Here is a 16601-nt window from a genome sequence, read left to right on the forward strand (position 1 = left end):
GATGAAACATAACAGAAAATGTCTGGCATATTTTATGATTTTTACTAAGATAGCTGCAATGTTTAATTCGGGCCTTGCATTAAGATTGAAAAAAAGTGGCCATCAGAATCTAAAGACTTTATATAATTCCTTATCCAATATAATTTTCGAATTATAAAGACGCTAGTTAGTCATGTAAAATACTGTAACATTGTATTTTCAGTCCTAATTTAAGGAAACAACTTCGAGGATCTGCAAGAAAATTATCATTTTGTTGATAAATCAGTGTTCAATAATTCATAAGTAAGAAATTATTTTCAAAGTAGTTTTGTTTTATAGATGGATGCCCATTTAATAAACTTATCCTTGTAATAAAAAAAATACCAATTTTATTTCATATAAATTGTTTCTTAGGCTATCGCATTTCTTTATCCTGGAAAAAAACCATAAGCCCAATTTTGATTTTAAAAAATTAATAACCAAAATGTTTTTAATTAAAGTATTTATTAATATCGAAAAATTCCACTCTGTATGTCAATTCAATGCCATATTTAAAAAAAAAAAACTAATCGGAACCACATTCTTTGCTGAAATATATATGTCTATATACGTAATAAATATGAATATATATGAAATATGTGAAAGTATAAGTTCCTATACTCAGAACAATAGAATTCAATATAATAAGGCGACGAAATAATATTCCAGAAAAGAGGAACTCCAGAATGACGTCCCAGAAAATAATTCAAATTTAATAATCGCATGATAGAACTTCCGCTCAGTATTCATAGTTATGTTTATTATAATATGGTGGATTGTTGTATTATATCTTATTAGGAAGGTAAAATAGGATGAGAATAAAAAGTTATAGTCCTTATCCTCTGCAATCCTTTAACAAACTATACAATACTTTCTTAAAGCATATTCATTAAAATTTCAAAATGATAGTAAACGGAAAATAAGTAATATATAAATATTTCTAAACTTTTGATAAAATAATGACCGTATCTGTAATGCATTCTTAGAAGTATTTTTTAATGGGCACTTTTAAATGCACTCAAATAAGTTAAAAAGATGTTGGGCTGAATAAAAATTCATAAGCGTTTGTTTCTTCTTTTAAAATTTAAAAATGCACGATGTTTTATGTTATCTGAAAGAATATTCAATCTTCTACAAGATATAGTGTATTTTGATCTTTTAATTTTATTGATTTTTGCATGTTTTCAGATCATTAAAATGGAATATTAAGTGGACAAAGTTGAGCACTTTCGTATAACTTCGTTTTTATTTCTCAGTTATAAGTTCAAATAAAATCACTTGTTTATTTTCATCATTGTTAATTATGAAAAGGTTTTGTACAAAACTACGATAGCACTACATTTTTTTCTACCCAAAAAATGGACCCAAGGGAAAGAAGTTTCAGAAAGTCTGCCTTAGAACTAAGCAATGACGCAAATGTCTAAAGCACAAAATTGTCACTTTAAAAAAAAAATCTCGCTTTTGCCAGAAACCAAGCTTTATAGAATTCCAGCAATGCTAAAAAACAGACCACAACAAACATTTTCCCACGCTGTATAGCCTTTCTACATTTTTCTCATCACCCAAAACTGTTTGAATGCAAGTAGCACGGAAGGGTTGGTTATTTGTTCCTTTATTTATCCCCTCTCCCCCTCCAAACGTCAAATCCTATTCTTTGCAAAGTTAGGTTTCGTTATAACAAACTGGTGCAGTTTGTTTCCTGAAACAACAAAAGGGCACATAACACCTGTGACAGAAATAATAATAGCCTCAAGCAATCAAAGCGCCACCAACCCTTTTTTAGCTTGTTGAAGATGAGCAGATTCCTCCTGTTCCGCGGTTGACACCTTTTGTAAATTCTTCATTTCCATTCACTGATCCAGCAGGAGGCTGATGCGGAACCCCAAAAGGCGGGGCCCATAGCGGGTCCCCCATCAAAGTTGTATACCTAATTTTTAAAACGGCATCCACTCATTTCCTCCGGTCCAGAGGTGTGACAGCAAGGGAAGATATCAAACGAGTGAGTACATTGTCCCGTAAAACGAGCCTCGGTGTTCTCCATTTATAACCAGTTAATGGGACATTTCGAGGGAATCTTTAAATGGTGTGCCTTCGGCGAAAACTGCTTTTGGTTTTTTACTTGCTTTATTTTTTTCCCCCTGAAGGGTTGGCGAAACCCTTTGGGACATTAGTCAGTAGGTAATGAGGGGAAATTTCGTCTCACGCACGACTCGAAAATTTGTATGTGATGAAAAATAGTTTCGCTTCTGTTTTTTTTTTTTGTGAGGTTGTTTTGACGGGTGAGGTGATGAAAAAGAGAATTGGGATATATACAAGATTATTTTATTTTACGCCTCGAAATGGTGAAGTAAACGATGCAATTCAGTTACTTTTCAACAAAATTGGCATTTCATTTTATAATATATTTTACTAAGGGTCAATTACCTTCCCGTTTCATAGAAGTTCAGAAAAGCAATTTTAACTAAGTAAACACAGAGTTGAACAGGCATTTTTGTGGTGGAAAAAACATGAAGTAAACGTATATTAAACCAAGTTTCTTATGTACGCCATATTTTATTTCCACATTATTTGATTTTAAAATGAATAAAACGTTTTTGCCACTTAAAAAAGCTGAAGTCTGAATGGCAGAAAAGAGTACTAGAGTTGGATATAGGTAAATTTTAAGTTAATTTAGAAAACCCAAAGCTTGTTTCCTTTTATTTTTCTGGCAAACAGGAAGTAATCTGAAACGATTATATATATGTAATGATATTTTAAACTCTTAATTTAATCAAAATTAATGTCAAAGATTTTATCTTAATTTAGCCCATCGTAACTTCATTCTAAAATATTCTCTTATTTCGTGATCCAATTCCACTTTCGGTTTAATTAATTCCTCTATAAAAATAATGCGCCTCAATACTACGTATCAAGAGAAAGTTATATCTTCGGTTGCCCTTGAAAAGGTGTCCAAGGTCACACCACGTGTATTGAATTGGCGCCTGGCCAGAAATCCTATGTTATTTAAGACCAGTGATCATTTGCTCGTCCCTTTTTGCCTTCTGTTTTTGTGCCGCGCTGCGCCTTTTTGTAAATAATCAAGTTTGCTTCCCAAGAGAGAATAATTTTATTTTATTTTTTTGTTTTTTTTTTTATTTTCGCAAGGGCCAATACTGGCCAAGCAGTGCCAAACTCGAGTTAACTTAAAATACAAAAAATATACTCGTTACAGTAAGGGGATGTAAAGTTAAAATAACAAAGTGAAAATAGAATTTTAGATATTATGCATGAAATTAATGTCAAGTAAAAATGAAAATACATTAATATGAAAAGGTTCGCCAATTATATCTTTCAAATTTGGATAATCACTGCCGAAATATTTTGCTCTTAGAAAGCGGTATTTAGGGCATTCACATAGTATATGCCGAACTGAAATTATAGCATTACATTTTGCACAAATTGGAGCTGTGTCTGAATGAAGTAAATGTTTGAGTAAAATGAGTATGACCTATGCGAAGCCTTGTTAACACAACACTCATTCTACGGCTGAGAGAGTCATTCTTAAACCCAGAAATAAATGGTTGGATGGAATGCAATTTATTATCGAGTTGCGAGTCCCAAGTACTCTGCCATATACGAAGCGAACATTGCTTTAAAATTTGATCCAAGTCTTGAAACGGAACAAAGGTTTCTTCATTTGAATTTGAGGAGACAATAAACCGGAATTATAAATACGAAGTCTCTTCACTGCTTCGAACCCGCATTCTACTTAAACCAAAAATATGTTACATATAAATGAAATCGAATTCATTTCTTCTTGAAAGCAATGATTATTACAAGTCTATGCGACATTTAGACAAAATGATCAATAAGTAAAATCTACTGCGATTCATTATCACATACACCTCTCATTCATATTTGATAGGAATATTACATATTTAGTATGCGGACAATTCGAATTTTCTCTATGAGCCGTGGCAAACTATATAATAATAAATATTTATAACAAAGAGAAAAAAAATATCAGTTGAATATTATTTTACAGCATAATAATATTAATCAATACGTGATTCAAGCTTGTAAATCCTTCAGATGTAACGCTTAAAAAAATAAAGATTTATTATCAGTAAGTGATAAATATGCCGTATCAAAATTTAAAAGGAAGCAACTGTTTCACTATATGTTCTCACACATGCTGAACAGCCTTTATTTACTACCATAGGTCATTTTAAAAAGACGTGTAGCTACCGAATTAAGTGGGAAAAAAGAAAGAATATATATCTTCCGCATTTAATTTCTTTGACATTTATTTCTAACTTTTTTTAAAGACAGAACCCTCTTCATATTGTTTAAACGACAAATGTACAGACTCCTGAATATTCAGTTTCATATCTTCGCATATAATTCAAGACAGTGAAAAGAATTCACTTAGGCTGCATAAAATCCAGAAGCAGCTTCTCCGTCGGTATATTTGAAAAAGACCGACTTTAGCTTGAACGTCAGTAGATCTGCTTCAACAAGTAAGTAGCTGCACCATTAGATAAATATCGCCACCCAGCGTGGTACTTCGGATTCTATTGTGAACAATGCGCAAGCACACAACACAAATCGGCGGAGCGTGTGCTAAAAGTACTACACTGCCATTATCCTATAACCTGTGTCATAAGCACTACATAGAAAGCTAGATAAAGCGCTACACCCTCTAAGGTTTCCAGATACGACAGGGTGCGGTCGTCTATAGGAAATATTAGAAACAGATAGCAGAATAGTTCGGCACCTTTGTCACCGTCCCTTTTTATACTACATCCAGCTCCCCTTTCCCCTATTATCAATATCTGCCTCACTCCTCTAAAAGGGTACTTACGAACCTACCCATTTTTTCTCCCTCCTTTTGCGTTTAGCTGTGTCTGCCTGAGGTGTCTCCCAGCTTCAAAATTTTCGACCATTTGCAGAGAATTTGGATGCCATTATAACCCAAATATTCTCATGATATTATTTCGGATTGCCAAAGGGCGCCTGTACAAATTCAAAACTTCGGAACTGTTTTAGCAATTCTGTACTATGAAATGTCAAATACGAAAAGGAAAAAAAGTGACTATAAAACTTTTCCTGCTATTTTTCTTATCGTTAGTGCTATTTCTACATGATGTATTCATCAGGACATGCAAGATTATGCATAACAAATGCAAGAGGATCTGGATTTTTCAAACATACAGATAATGTTTTTTTTTTAATTAAAAGCATTTTAGCAGTTCATTGAATAAACGTTGGATAAGAGAAGTATAGAATAAATACAATTAACGTTTTGATGAAATTAAATCAAAATTTTGATATAATATACATCCAGCTGCCAATTTATTTGAAGTGTTTACATTGAAAAGGCATGAAAGTGGGCCTATTCCTATATTTCATTTTTGTTTCATACTCCATATAACAATCATATAGGACAAATCCCACAATTTGTTATTAAATTAGCAATATCTAAGCATATATGCAAGCTAAAATGCCCTTTTCAATATTATCCACAAATGCACATTTTTTCCTAGAGATGAAATTCACAGTTTTATATACACAAAGCGTATAGATACTATTTCTAAGTAATATTTTATACCTGTTAATACCAGCTATTCGCCTTTTGAATTCAAAAAATGGTGATCTGGTCCGGCACGTACTAAGATACACAATACTTGTTTGGGAGCAATTCGTTGAAATAGCTCCCTTCGTCCAAAAGGGAAAACATGCTATTTTCCCTTGGATATTGCTTCATACTCCATGCGATATCCAAAAGATGCTGACTTGAAATTTTTGAAGACCATTCCTTTATTCTTGCAACACGGAGAAATTCAAATTCGTGCATTTTCTTTAGAATTTACTTGGAATGATATCTTGATCCACTCATTATTCATTTGAAATTTAGAAGAATCGTGCTTTCATTCTAATTTTGATAAAGATTTCTCCTTTGCTCATTTCTTCCTTGGAACAAATCAGGCCAATTTTACCTAGTAGAAGGAAAACTAAAATAATTGCTGGAAATTATTTGATAAGAAATTACAGCTAAGAAAAATCGGTGGAAAAGATGAACGCAAATTAAATTTGTAACTAACCTGTTCACCAACGTCAGGATAGGAGATATCTTATTATAAAAGTAATTAAATAACAAACCTTCACTGCGAAAACCATTACTCATTAACCAATTCCAATCAATTAAAGTCATCATCATTATGATAACCTGATTATTGCAAGCGATTCAAGCAAATAATGACTGAAGACGTAATGGAACTGAAGCTCAAAGATTTGTACAGACGATGTAAGAGAGGGGAAAGCACCATAAGAAATCCAAAAGAGATTTTGGAATTGAACGTTAATTTGGACGTCAGACTAAATTGATTCTTTTTCTCTTCCAAATTGCTCATCATTACAAAGAAATAAATTTACAGATTCTTAAAATTCATAAACAATAATTACAAAAATATTTTTGAGGACGTTAAATTATTAGTCTCTTGATGATTCGACGGTTTAAAATTTATTTCCAGCGACTAGTTTAATATTAAAATCCAAAATCATTTGCATTGCTTTCTTTTCTAATAAAAATATTGAATTAATGTAGCAGTACTTGTGCCTTATTTATAAAAAAATGGGACCTTCGTCATTAAAAATCCACTGATGAAGGTGATTTATTAGTGCTAGAATGGATCTATGTTAAACGATAAACATTTTCTATACCAAGCCAGGCATAAGCAGAAAATGTTTCAAGTTTAGATCGGATTTATCCATTAATAAAAAAATAATTTAGATAATTTAAAATCTTAGCTTATGAATCAGTATGCTTTTCTACAATGAGTATAGTACTATATTCGTAAAAGAGAGTGTTTAATTTCATTTAAATTAAATGGTGAAATCAAAATGCGAAAAATCTTATTTTTTAAGCTGCAGCACAACGTAATAAGTCTTTATAATGGCTTTGAGACCATAGAAACAGGGCCCGTTTTGAAAGATTTTATTGATAATTTACAATTATTTCCTTCTGAGGTCTTCTCGATTTCATTCTATTCACCGAAGAAGGCAATAAGGTATACTCGATATCTGCCCATTGGTGCGCACTAATGAAATTCCAAAGATTTTCCAGATCTTGAGGAATAAAAAGTATCATCCATACAGAAACACCTTAATGGAAGTTGCAGTAGGGGGGAAATAATGGCTCCAGGAGTTTATCACTAGTGTCCAATAATGATTGAAGAATGACAAAAGTAGATTCTAGATGATTTCTACTGATACTGTTTCACAATCCAAAATGGGAAGTCAATATGAAGCATCAGTCATATTGAATTACTGCAGTTGGTAGAACTTTTTCCGTCTCTTAAGGCTGATAAAAATAGAGATTCCTCAGACATATTAATTTTTATTTTATAGATAAAAACGAGGAAAGAAATCAGAAAGGCAGATATATCTTAAAAATGGAAGTAAAAGATGCAGCTGGCTCAGAAAAAATATAATTGGCAGTGGTATTTTGCTATGAGTATCATGTAATTACATTTGGAACAAATTCTTCGGGTAGTTAATCGTAATTCATGAAACTAATCAGCATTTAGTAAAAAAGCTGCTCTGAAAATTCATTTAGAATCCAACATCTCCAATATAAATTAATTTAGCTTCGAAGTGAAAAGAGAGTAAGAAAGAGATATGGTAACAAAAGAATGAGTGTTTTGCATAGATTACCTAACACATAAATAATTATACGCAAATTCTCAAACATCGGATTCCTTATTTCCATACGGTTTTATATACATCGGCATGACAAAACAATTCTATATGACCCTTTCAAAAATATACACAGACTATTCATTTATAGAAACCGTAATTGGATTTCATTTTGTTAAGCGGTTCATTCGAAAGAGAAAGATACATACCTTTAATACTTCCCTGTATACACAGAAGACCCAGTTTCCGTCCTTGTCATCAGTATGAAATTAATCTCTTTTACTTACGTCTAGACCAATAATAAAATGCGATCCGTTATACACAATTTGACCAATAAATGCAACGATACTGATAAGTAAATATCCTAAAAGAAAAATGCTTACTTTTCTTTAAATGTTCCAGCTGATTCAAGATTTTGTTTCATTATTATTTTAATGTTTCATCGGAAGTTATTAACCCTTTGCATTCGGGAGGTGACTCATGGTCACCATTCAAGATGGTGCATCATTTTGAGGTTATATTTATTTTTCGATTTTGATTGTTAAAAATACCTACAAAATGGTAAAAAGATGCAAATTAACTTTTAGGAGAAATTCAACTTGAAATAATTATATATATTTTTCGCAACAATAAACAAGCCCTTGTATTAGATGAACAATTTTGCATCGAATTTCTTTTCCGAGTGCAAAGGGTTAAAAATTATTGTAAATGGACAGCGTCCGTTTGAGAACTTGCGACATAGCAGCTTCATACATTAATACCCATTTGCAAACATTCACATCAGGCTAACCTAAATTGGATTTAAATCCCTTTCCGCATACAATGACATGCTTGATACGCGCGTTGAATATCTGAATATTTAGTTTTTAATTTGCAATTAAGTGAAAGTATTAAGTAATTTAAAACAAAAAATCACTTAAAAATGCTTCAAAATCTCAAATGCCCCTTATATTATTATAAGAATATAATATAAGGGGCTATAAATGTCCCAAATATGATGTGTCATCTAATTAGGAAGTTTAAATCCGTTGGTTAAGGGGTTAGTGAGAAGTAAATATTGTTGGATTTTAATATAAATAGACTAAGTTTTTTAATCTCTTAGAAAAGAACATTATTTAATTTTGTAAGCTAATTTGGTCAAAAATTTTCATTTTTTAAGACAAGAAAAAAAATCAGAAGCACTTATAATTTAAAAGCAACATAAAAAAAACTAAATAAAAAATATCAAGTAATACTGTCCATACTGTCAACAAACACACACACACACACACACACACACAAAAAAAAGAATTTTCAGTCATCTATAATCAGAGTTTCCCATTTTTATTTTGATGGTTTAAAAAATAGACTAAAACGACCATACATTAACGGAAAAATTCACACCATTTAGTAAAAATGTTCCACATTACATCATGATTGCAAAAATTGAATAGCAGACAAAATTGGTTGGTTTTGAAATAATAAAAAATAAAAGGACAAATTAATAGATTCAATGTAAAATTCGCAATACTCTCCTTAAATTCGTTCTAATGAAACGCTTCGTAGCAATGTCCTGTTTTAATACCTTATTTAATCGACTTAGTTTAAATGTCGTGTCGGAAAATTCAGCCCGATGATAAGAAAAGATGAAAAGAAAAAAATAGACTAAAACGACCATACATTAACGGAAAAATTCACACCATTTAGTAAAAATGTTCCACATTACATCATGATTGCAAAAATTGAATAGCAGACAAAATTGGTTGGTTTTGAAATAATAAAAAATAAAAGGACAAATTAATAGATTCAATGTAAAATTCGCAATACTCTCCTTAAATTCGTTCTAATGAAACGCTTCGTAGCAATGTCCTGTTTTAATACCTTATTTAATCGACTTAGTTTAAATGTCGTGTCGGAAAATTCAGCCCGATGATAAGAAAAGATCCTTTTCTTCTTGCAGCAAAGCCCAAGACACAGGATGCTAATAAATAGATAAGAAACGAAGAAAATTAATCTCTTTCCATTTATTTCGAGCGGAAATGAATGGATGTAGTTAGCACATAGATAAGAATTCAGATCTAAATAAGTACCAACAGATAAGGATAAGTAGAAATGACGCAGCTCCATCTAAATAAGGCTTGTGAAGCGTGGCGACTCATCAATCAGTATAAGATCAAACAGGGGTCAAGAAATAGCTTCCATGTTTTACTAACTGCTATTTTTGAAGCCGAACTTTATTTCATAAACAAACAACACTCCGAGTTCACAGTATTAGAAAGAATTATGCTAATCTATTTGGTAGCAGATATGAATCCATTATTTTCCGGAAATGGAAACTTTCCACTATCAAATATTTCACAAAACGAATTTTCGTTCCATCACTTATGAATAAAATGACACATATTAATAGCACGAAAACGAATTTTATTTGGATTGCGTATTAACACTTTCAACCTTATAAACACTTCGAACATTCAAGGAACTACTGTAGAGCCAGAATCACAAAAAATAATAAAAGAAAAAAATGAATGAAATTTAATACTGTCTATGAGAGGCGCTTTAAAGACGGCATTTACAAATCCTTCAAGTATTTTCGATCGAATATTCAAACTATCAAAGACATCTTAAACATATACATGTATAATACTTTAAATCTTTCAAGATATTTGATTTTTCTACAAAGCTCAAGATATTTGATTTTTCGACAAAGCTCAAGATATTTGATTTTTCGACAAAGCTCAAGATATTTGATTTTTCGACAAAGCTCAAGATATTTGATTTTTCGACAAAGCTCAAGATATTTGATTTTTCGACAAAGCTCAAGATATTTGATTTTTCGACAAAGCTCAAGATATTTGATTTTTCGACAAAGCTCAAGATATTTGATTTTTCGACAAAGCTCAAGACAGTTGATTTTTCGACAAAGCTCAAGATATTTGATTTTTCGACAAAGCTCAAGACAGTTGATTTTTCGACAAAGCTCAAGACAGTTGATTTTTCGACAAAGCTCAAGACAGTTGATTTTTCGACAAAGCTCAAGACAGTTGATTTTTCGACAAAGCTCAAGACAGTTGATTTTTCGACAAAGCTCAAGACAGTTGATTTTTCGACAAAGCTAAAGATATTTGATCTTTCGATAAAGCTAAAGATATATAATTATTGAGATGTATCATTGGTAAGTTCAAAATCTCGCACAAAAGAATTACTTGAATTATCATCATTTGTCATTGAGTTATCATTAATTGAGTCATCATTATCTACTTGAATTATTATCTCGAGTTAAAAAAAATCTATATATGAATGACAGCTGAGTGTGATATGTCCTGTGAAAAATATGAATCCAATCGTATTATTTTTAATATTATAATATAGAAATTAATAACTACAAAAAAAATTCTAAAAGTTAAAAAAAAGAAGAAAGTTTACAGATATTTTGTTGTTTACTAGCCCACTGAAAATTTACAATAAATTGAAGCAGTGCATATTGTTACATTCTCTTGCTTAATGAATAAGAATATTTTTGAAAACATAATTCTCATTTCTTTAAATAATTCCTCTTCCAAACAAACAAACAATCAGCATTTTTTAAAGAAGTAGCCACCTTTGCCGACCAGCTTGTTCGCCCAGTTTATTAACTTTTTAGGATATTAAAATATAAAATGCATTTTTTTAAAAGAAATTTTACAGATTGTGAATCAAATTATATTTCAAATATACATTAAAAATGAAAAAAAAAATGTACAGAAAAAAAAAAATTGTTAAAAAGTTTTTTTTTTTTTACTTTAAAGAAAATTTTTCAAAAATCATTTTTGTGAGATAATAGTTTTGAAAGACAAGAAAAATTTCTGTCATATTGTTCCATAGCTTACTTATCTAGAGATAAATAATCTCTGGTGTATAGGTTTTTTTTTAACATTTGACCATTGCCATTTGATATACGTAATGACAAATGATTTCTGTGGCATGAATGTTAGATTTTATATATACATAAACTGACTCAACCAGAGATAACAAAACTGAAGGTTTTCATTTTGCGACACATTTTAGCTAATTAAAAAGTAAAATTTATTTTGAAACTTCTATAATTCTGTAGCAATTTACGTCGGCATGATTTTTTTTTGTTAAGATTTCGGATAAAAAAAACACAATAAAAATAATTTTAAAAAATTAGCTTTTTAAAAAAGGAACTACTAAATTGAGTAAATATAAATCGGTTTTCACAGATGAAATTTAGCTGCATTTATTTCTATCGGCACAAATATACCGCCCAAATATTCCCCACTGTATTATTCAAGTGCAGCAAATACACAGTTTATATGTTTCTCATTTATCTATCATTTTCCATAGTTCTGGTTCATTTATAACCACTGCAGTGATAAAATATTTCATTTATACATATAAAGCTTCGCTTTTACGTTGCCCCCCCCCCCTTTCAAAATTTCTGCTTCAGTCATCGCCTTTCTTACTAAAGAGGGGATTTTCCTGGAAAGCAAAGAGGATAACATCTTTGCCAAAAAGTTTTAGACGTAATAAGTAAAATAAAAATTCCAAATGAAAAAAGCAGGAAGTATAGAACACATGGAAAAATCCCATGGCTGGAGGGTGGGAAACGGTCAAGGGCAGGGTCACTTCACCGGACTGACTGTCCTATAAACATGCATTTCTCGAATTCTTATGTTTGCGAGCACTTATGCTTTTCCTTTATTTCTATTACTATTAAAAAAAAAAAAAATGGAAAATGTAACGCATTTTCATTGAAAGATAAAATTGAAATTTTAATAGAATTTGAAAAAGAGGCCAAACAAGATTTTCTAGTTTAACTTCTGGAAGCATTGTATATGTGACAAAAAAAAAAAAAATAAAGAACAGAGCAGCAGCTAATGGCAATGCCATTTCAAAGAAACTGTTTATACAAAAAGGAAAATCTTATAACTTTAAACAAATAATTCTTGTATAAATTTATTTCGTGTATCTCAGAAACGGCTCGAACGATTTGGATGAAATTTTATATTTAGATAAAGTTTTGCTTTTTAAATTTATCTATATATGTGTCTTTCCTAAAAAATTCACATATTTTTATAATTAACTTTTAGAGCCTTTTTCTATCCGCTCTCGGGCTGGACAATGTCATATAGTGCAATCTCGTAAATTCTTGCAGTACTTGTATTGTTGCCATAGGATGATAACCTACTGGTACCACAAAATTTTCTGAAATGGCGCTATATGGTATTATCCAAATAGGAATGCGTTCCGCTCACAACCAATAGCAGTAATGCAATTATTGCTTTAACCAATTCGAATAACATGTTGAACTAAGTGCATTCATGATTTTTTTTATTTAAATGACCAGTCATATGCAAGTAAGATGGAAAATATACTTAAGTATGTGATTCGTATCTAAATATTTTCTCCGAAAAACATGATTTTACAAAAAACTGCCGAGTAAAACTCGATCTCCCAGGTACTTCTCTGAAATAGAGAACATCTTGAAGAAGTTCTTAACTGAAAGCCATGCAGCATACATTTCTGAGAGTAGATCCATGCTTATGGAAAAGTAAAAAGGCAATGAAATCGACGGTAAATGATTATTATTTTTTATCAAATGGTTGTCTTCATAAGTTTAAAATGCAGTATTTAATTTCAAGTCAAATGTCAATCAGGAGTCTAAAGATGTTCCAATGGAAAAGGATGACGAATGGTCAAAAATTTGCCAAGAAAAATTGATGGAATCCAGCTATAAGACATTTACCCTAGTTCATGTAAATGACTTCTTTTATCATTTCATGACTTTGAGAATTTTCACATTCACAGATGACAATTTCCTTGATGGAAAAAATACCTAAGATCAAATGCTTTTTTTACTTCATGCCGAAGCTAATGAAAGTCATCAAATGATTCTTTTGATACTGAGGAAACCAATATGTTATATAAAGATTAAAACATCACCATTAAATTACGAAGCAAATGAAAAAAATTGCGACTATCCGCCACAAGTTTTACTCAATGGCTGAAAAAATTGGTAATGAGGCGAAAAAAAAAAAACAACGTAAAATTATGTTTTTAATGAAACATTGTCCTGTCACTTCTCTAGAGGCTGATCTTTCGGAAAAACGATTTTCTTCCCACCGAACTAATACTAATAAACTATCAAACCTTAGGCCTAGAAATTATAAAACAGCAGAAAGCGTTTACTTCAAGTATTTCAAAGCATCCCGATAGTAAATATTTACAGGAAACTTTCTTTAATGAAACATTTAGCAATTGTTTCATTAAAGGAAGATTTCCAGATATAGAACCAGAGGAATGTGATATCAGCAAAGAAAATGTCGATTAAAGCGACGAAGAAAGTATTCTAGATGAAGATTGAGATTGTGATATCGATATCATAACTTTGGAATTATTCACAGGTGATGATTAATCCATAGAATAACTGGCAAGTGCTAATTCAATGGACGATTAAAAAACAAAGAAGAAACTATACCAATTTCCTTTAAAGATGCAATAGACTTGCAAAAGCGATGCAGTTGAAAATCTTCAAACTTATTTTGTTTGTTAAAACACTAGCGAAAAGCATTCATGGAACTTAACTCAGTTTATTATGCTGTATTTAATAATCGCAAACAATCAGCACGTCAAATGACGATTTTTACTAAGCACTTACATGCATGCACATAAATCGTATGCAATAAAAGAAAAAAATTCCTCTCGGCAACTGGAAGGCAAATATATATTCCTGTACATCTAAGTTACTATCTCCAACATAAATTGTTGATGTTAAAAACAGTCAATATTAGAGCTTGAAAATCACTTTCCAGCCACTAACTTCTGAGATATTGCAGTTATCGAAAATCTTTACATACAAATGTTGTTCACAGTAATCATACCCTATTTTGGCAAATTGGATTTAATTTCCTATCTTCAATATTAAGGAAGTTATAAGAAAAATTAAAATTTCATTTGCTATAACTTCCCCACCATTCCACTCTTTTGAACTAGATGGGCCATTTACGAACTCGTCCCACATTTTTACATTTGTAACAACATATTCCAAGCCAGCTAAAATCCAAACAAAATTACTCTAGCTATCCTGTTCACAAGAAAACATGAGCAATGCCTTCTACGTATATTATATCATATATACCTTTGAATGAAGGGTGGTTTTGTGTTCTAGGGACCATAATCGGTGAAGAAAATCTCCCGAAATCTTTTCATGATAACGCTTGCAATTGGTAGTCTTCCTATAGGAATTTATATAAAAACGTATAATTAGTATTTAAGATGTGTAATAAAGGTGATTAGCTTTTCATTTTCATAATATATATTTAATTTTAAAATTTAATTATTTCCAATACTATTAAACTAGTACTACCTTAAAAGCTTACATTTTTATTTTGAAATGAATCTGGCATTAAGAGCATTAAATCTGTAATAATCGAAAATTGTTTATTTAGTTTCGATTATATATCTTTATATTTATATTAGTTTTTATGACAGGCCCTTGAAAGCCGTATAAATGGCGCTTTGCCTTACTTAATTTTCGGCGAAGTCAGCATTTCCTAAAACCACATAGAAAAAAATACCAATTGCTTTACCTGCAATGATGCACAAAAAAATAGCTAGCTTTGACTAATGGAACGCAACAACCACATAGTCCAAATTTCTTTATCCAAGATAAATACATTTCTCCATTAGTTCGACTCGTAAATAGAAAGATGGGATCCTTTTTATTTTATCCTTTGGGAGATTAATTGCATTAACGTGTCAGTTAGTGTCTCTTAATATTGTATTAGGTGGTAATTATAATTAATGTAAAAGCTATGTCTACAGTATTTTCCGTTTATCTTGAATTAGTGACTAACACAGTGTTAGGAGATTTTCTTTATCAGCGATGTCTTTGCTTAGCAGATTGAACCGTGGAATTCCACAGATATCGAAATTTCTAATTATTATATGGAACCGCATTTAAAGTCAATTTGTAATTCTATATTTTACATATGTGCTTATTTGTATTAAAAGAAATTATTCCTTTTTCAACTTTTTTTATTAATATTCAGTTCCGATATCCACTATAAAATTTTAGTGCTAGAAATAGAATTTTTATTAATCTCCGGATTGTTAATCTAGCCAACTAAAATTTCTTTCTATATTAGAAAGAATTCAATTCACGCATGTGCACATTTAAGTCGATAGCTGGCTTATTTATAAATTGCTTTATGAGTTGCATCTGAATATGTTAACTAATAATAATTTTTTTCTTAATAATTTTAAAGAAATATCGATTTCGATTAATAAAAATAGATATCTTTTATCGATTTTGTTCACTTAAGATATATTAATGATCAACATAATTGGAATTTTACACTCCGACATCCTTACCTCCATTGGACATTACAAACATAATACACTTGTATGTTAAAAGTTCATAATGCTTACAAAAGCATGCTGTAAAATGGATTGGTTTGATTAATTTCGCTTAGATATTTAAAACTTTGAGAATAACTCCCTATTTCGGTAGCGCGTGGATTAAAGAATTTCCGAAACTGAAATAAAATATTGAAGTCGTTACAGAAAATAAATATTATGACCTTTGCTTCTTTTCTTTACATAAAATTTTTATCATATATGTCTAGCTGTTTATCTAAAAAATTTTTATTAAGTTTTGCCATTCCATACAATTTATAAAATTATTTTTAATCAAATGGACCACATGAGTGTAAATTATAAAACAAAAAAATCATTTACAATCTTGCCCTACATGCACACGAAAGTTTATAAAATAATTTTCTTCAATCATTTACACTGTCAATAACACATTTATGAAAACTAATGACACATAATACAACAGTGTCATAAAATAATTTGCATCTGAATCAGATTTTGATCTCAAAATAAGAAAAGTTTTATGTGTAATGCTTTTCAATTGTGAT

The 16601-nt window shown here is 30.6% G+C and overlaps 1 protein-coding gene across 2 annotated transcripts in view; it reads right to left on the reverse strand.

Annotated features, from left to right (window-relative positions):
- Positions 1 to 16601, reverse strand: part of LOC129958354 (toll-like receptor Tollo) — a 276682-nt gene that overhangs the window by 51389 nt on the left and 208692 nt on the right. The window contains exon 6 of one of the 2 annotated variants that reach the window (XM_056070781.1): positions 5609 to 5996. The exons of the other annotated variant lie outside the window; for it this stretch is intronic. The gene's annotated coding sequence lies outside the window, so the exon portion shown is untranslated. The remainder of the gene's footprint in view (positions 1 to 5608; positions 5997 to 16601) is intronic. 2 annotated transcript variants of the gene reach the window in all.

This window comes from Argiope bruennichi, chromosome X1, assembly GCF_947563725.1.
Source record: "Argiope bruennichi chromosome X1, qqArgBrue1.1, whole genome shotgun sequence".
NCBI classification, from domain to species: Eukaryota; Metazoa; Arthropoda; class Arachnida; order Araneae; family Araneidae; genus Argiope; species Argiope bruennichi.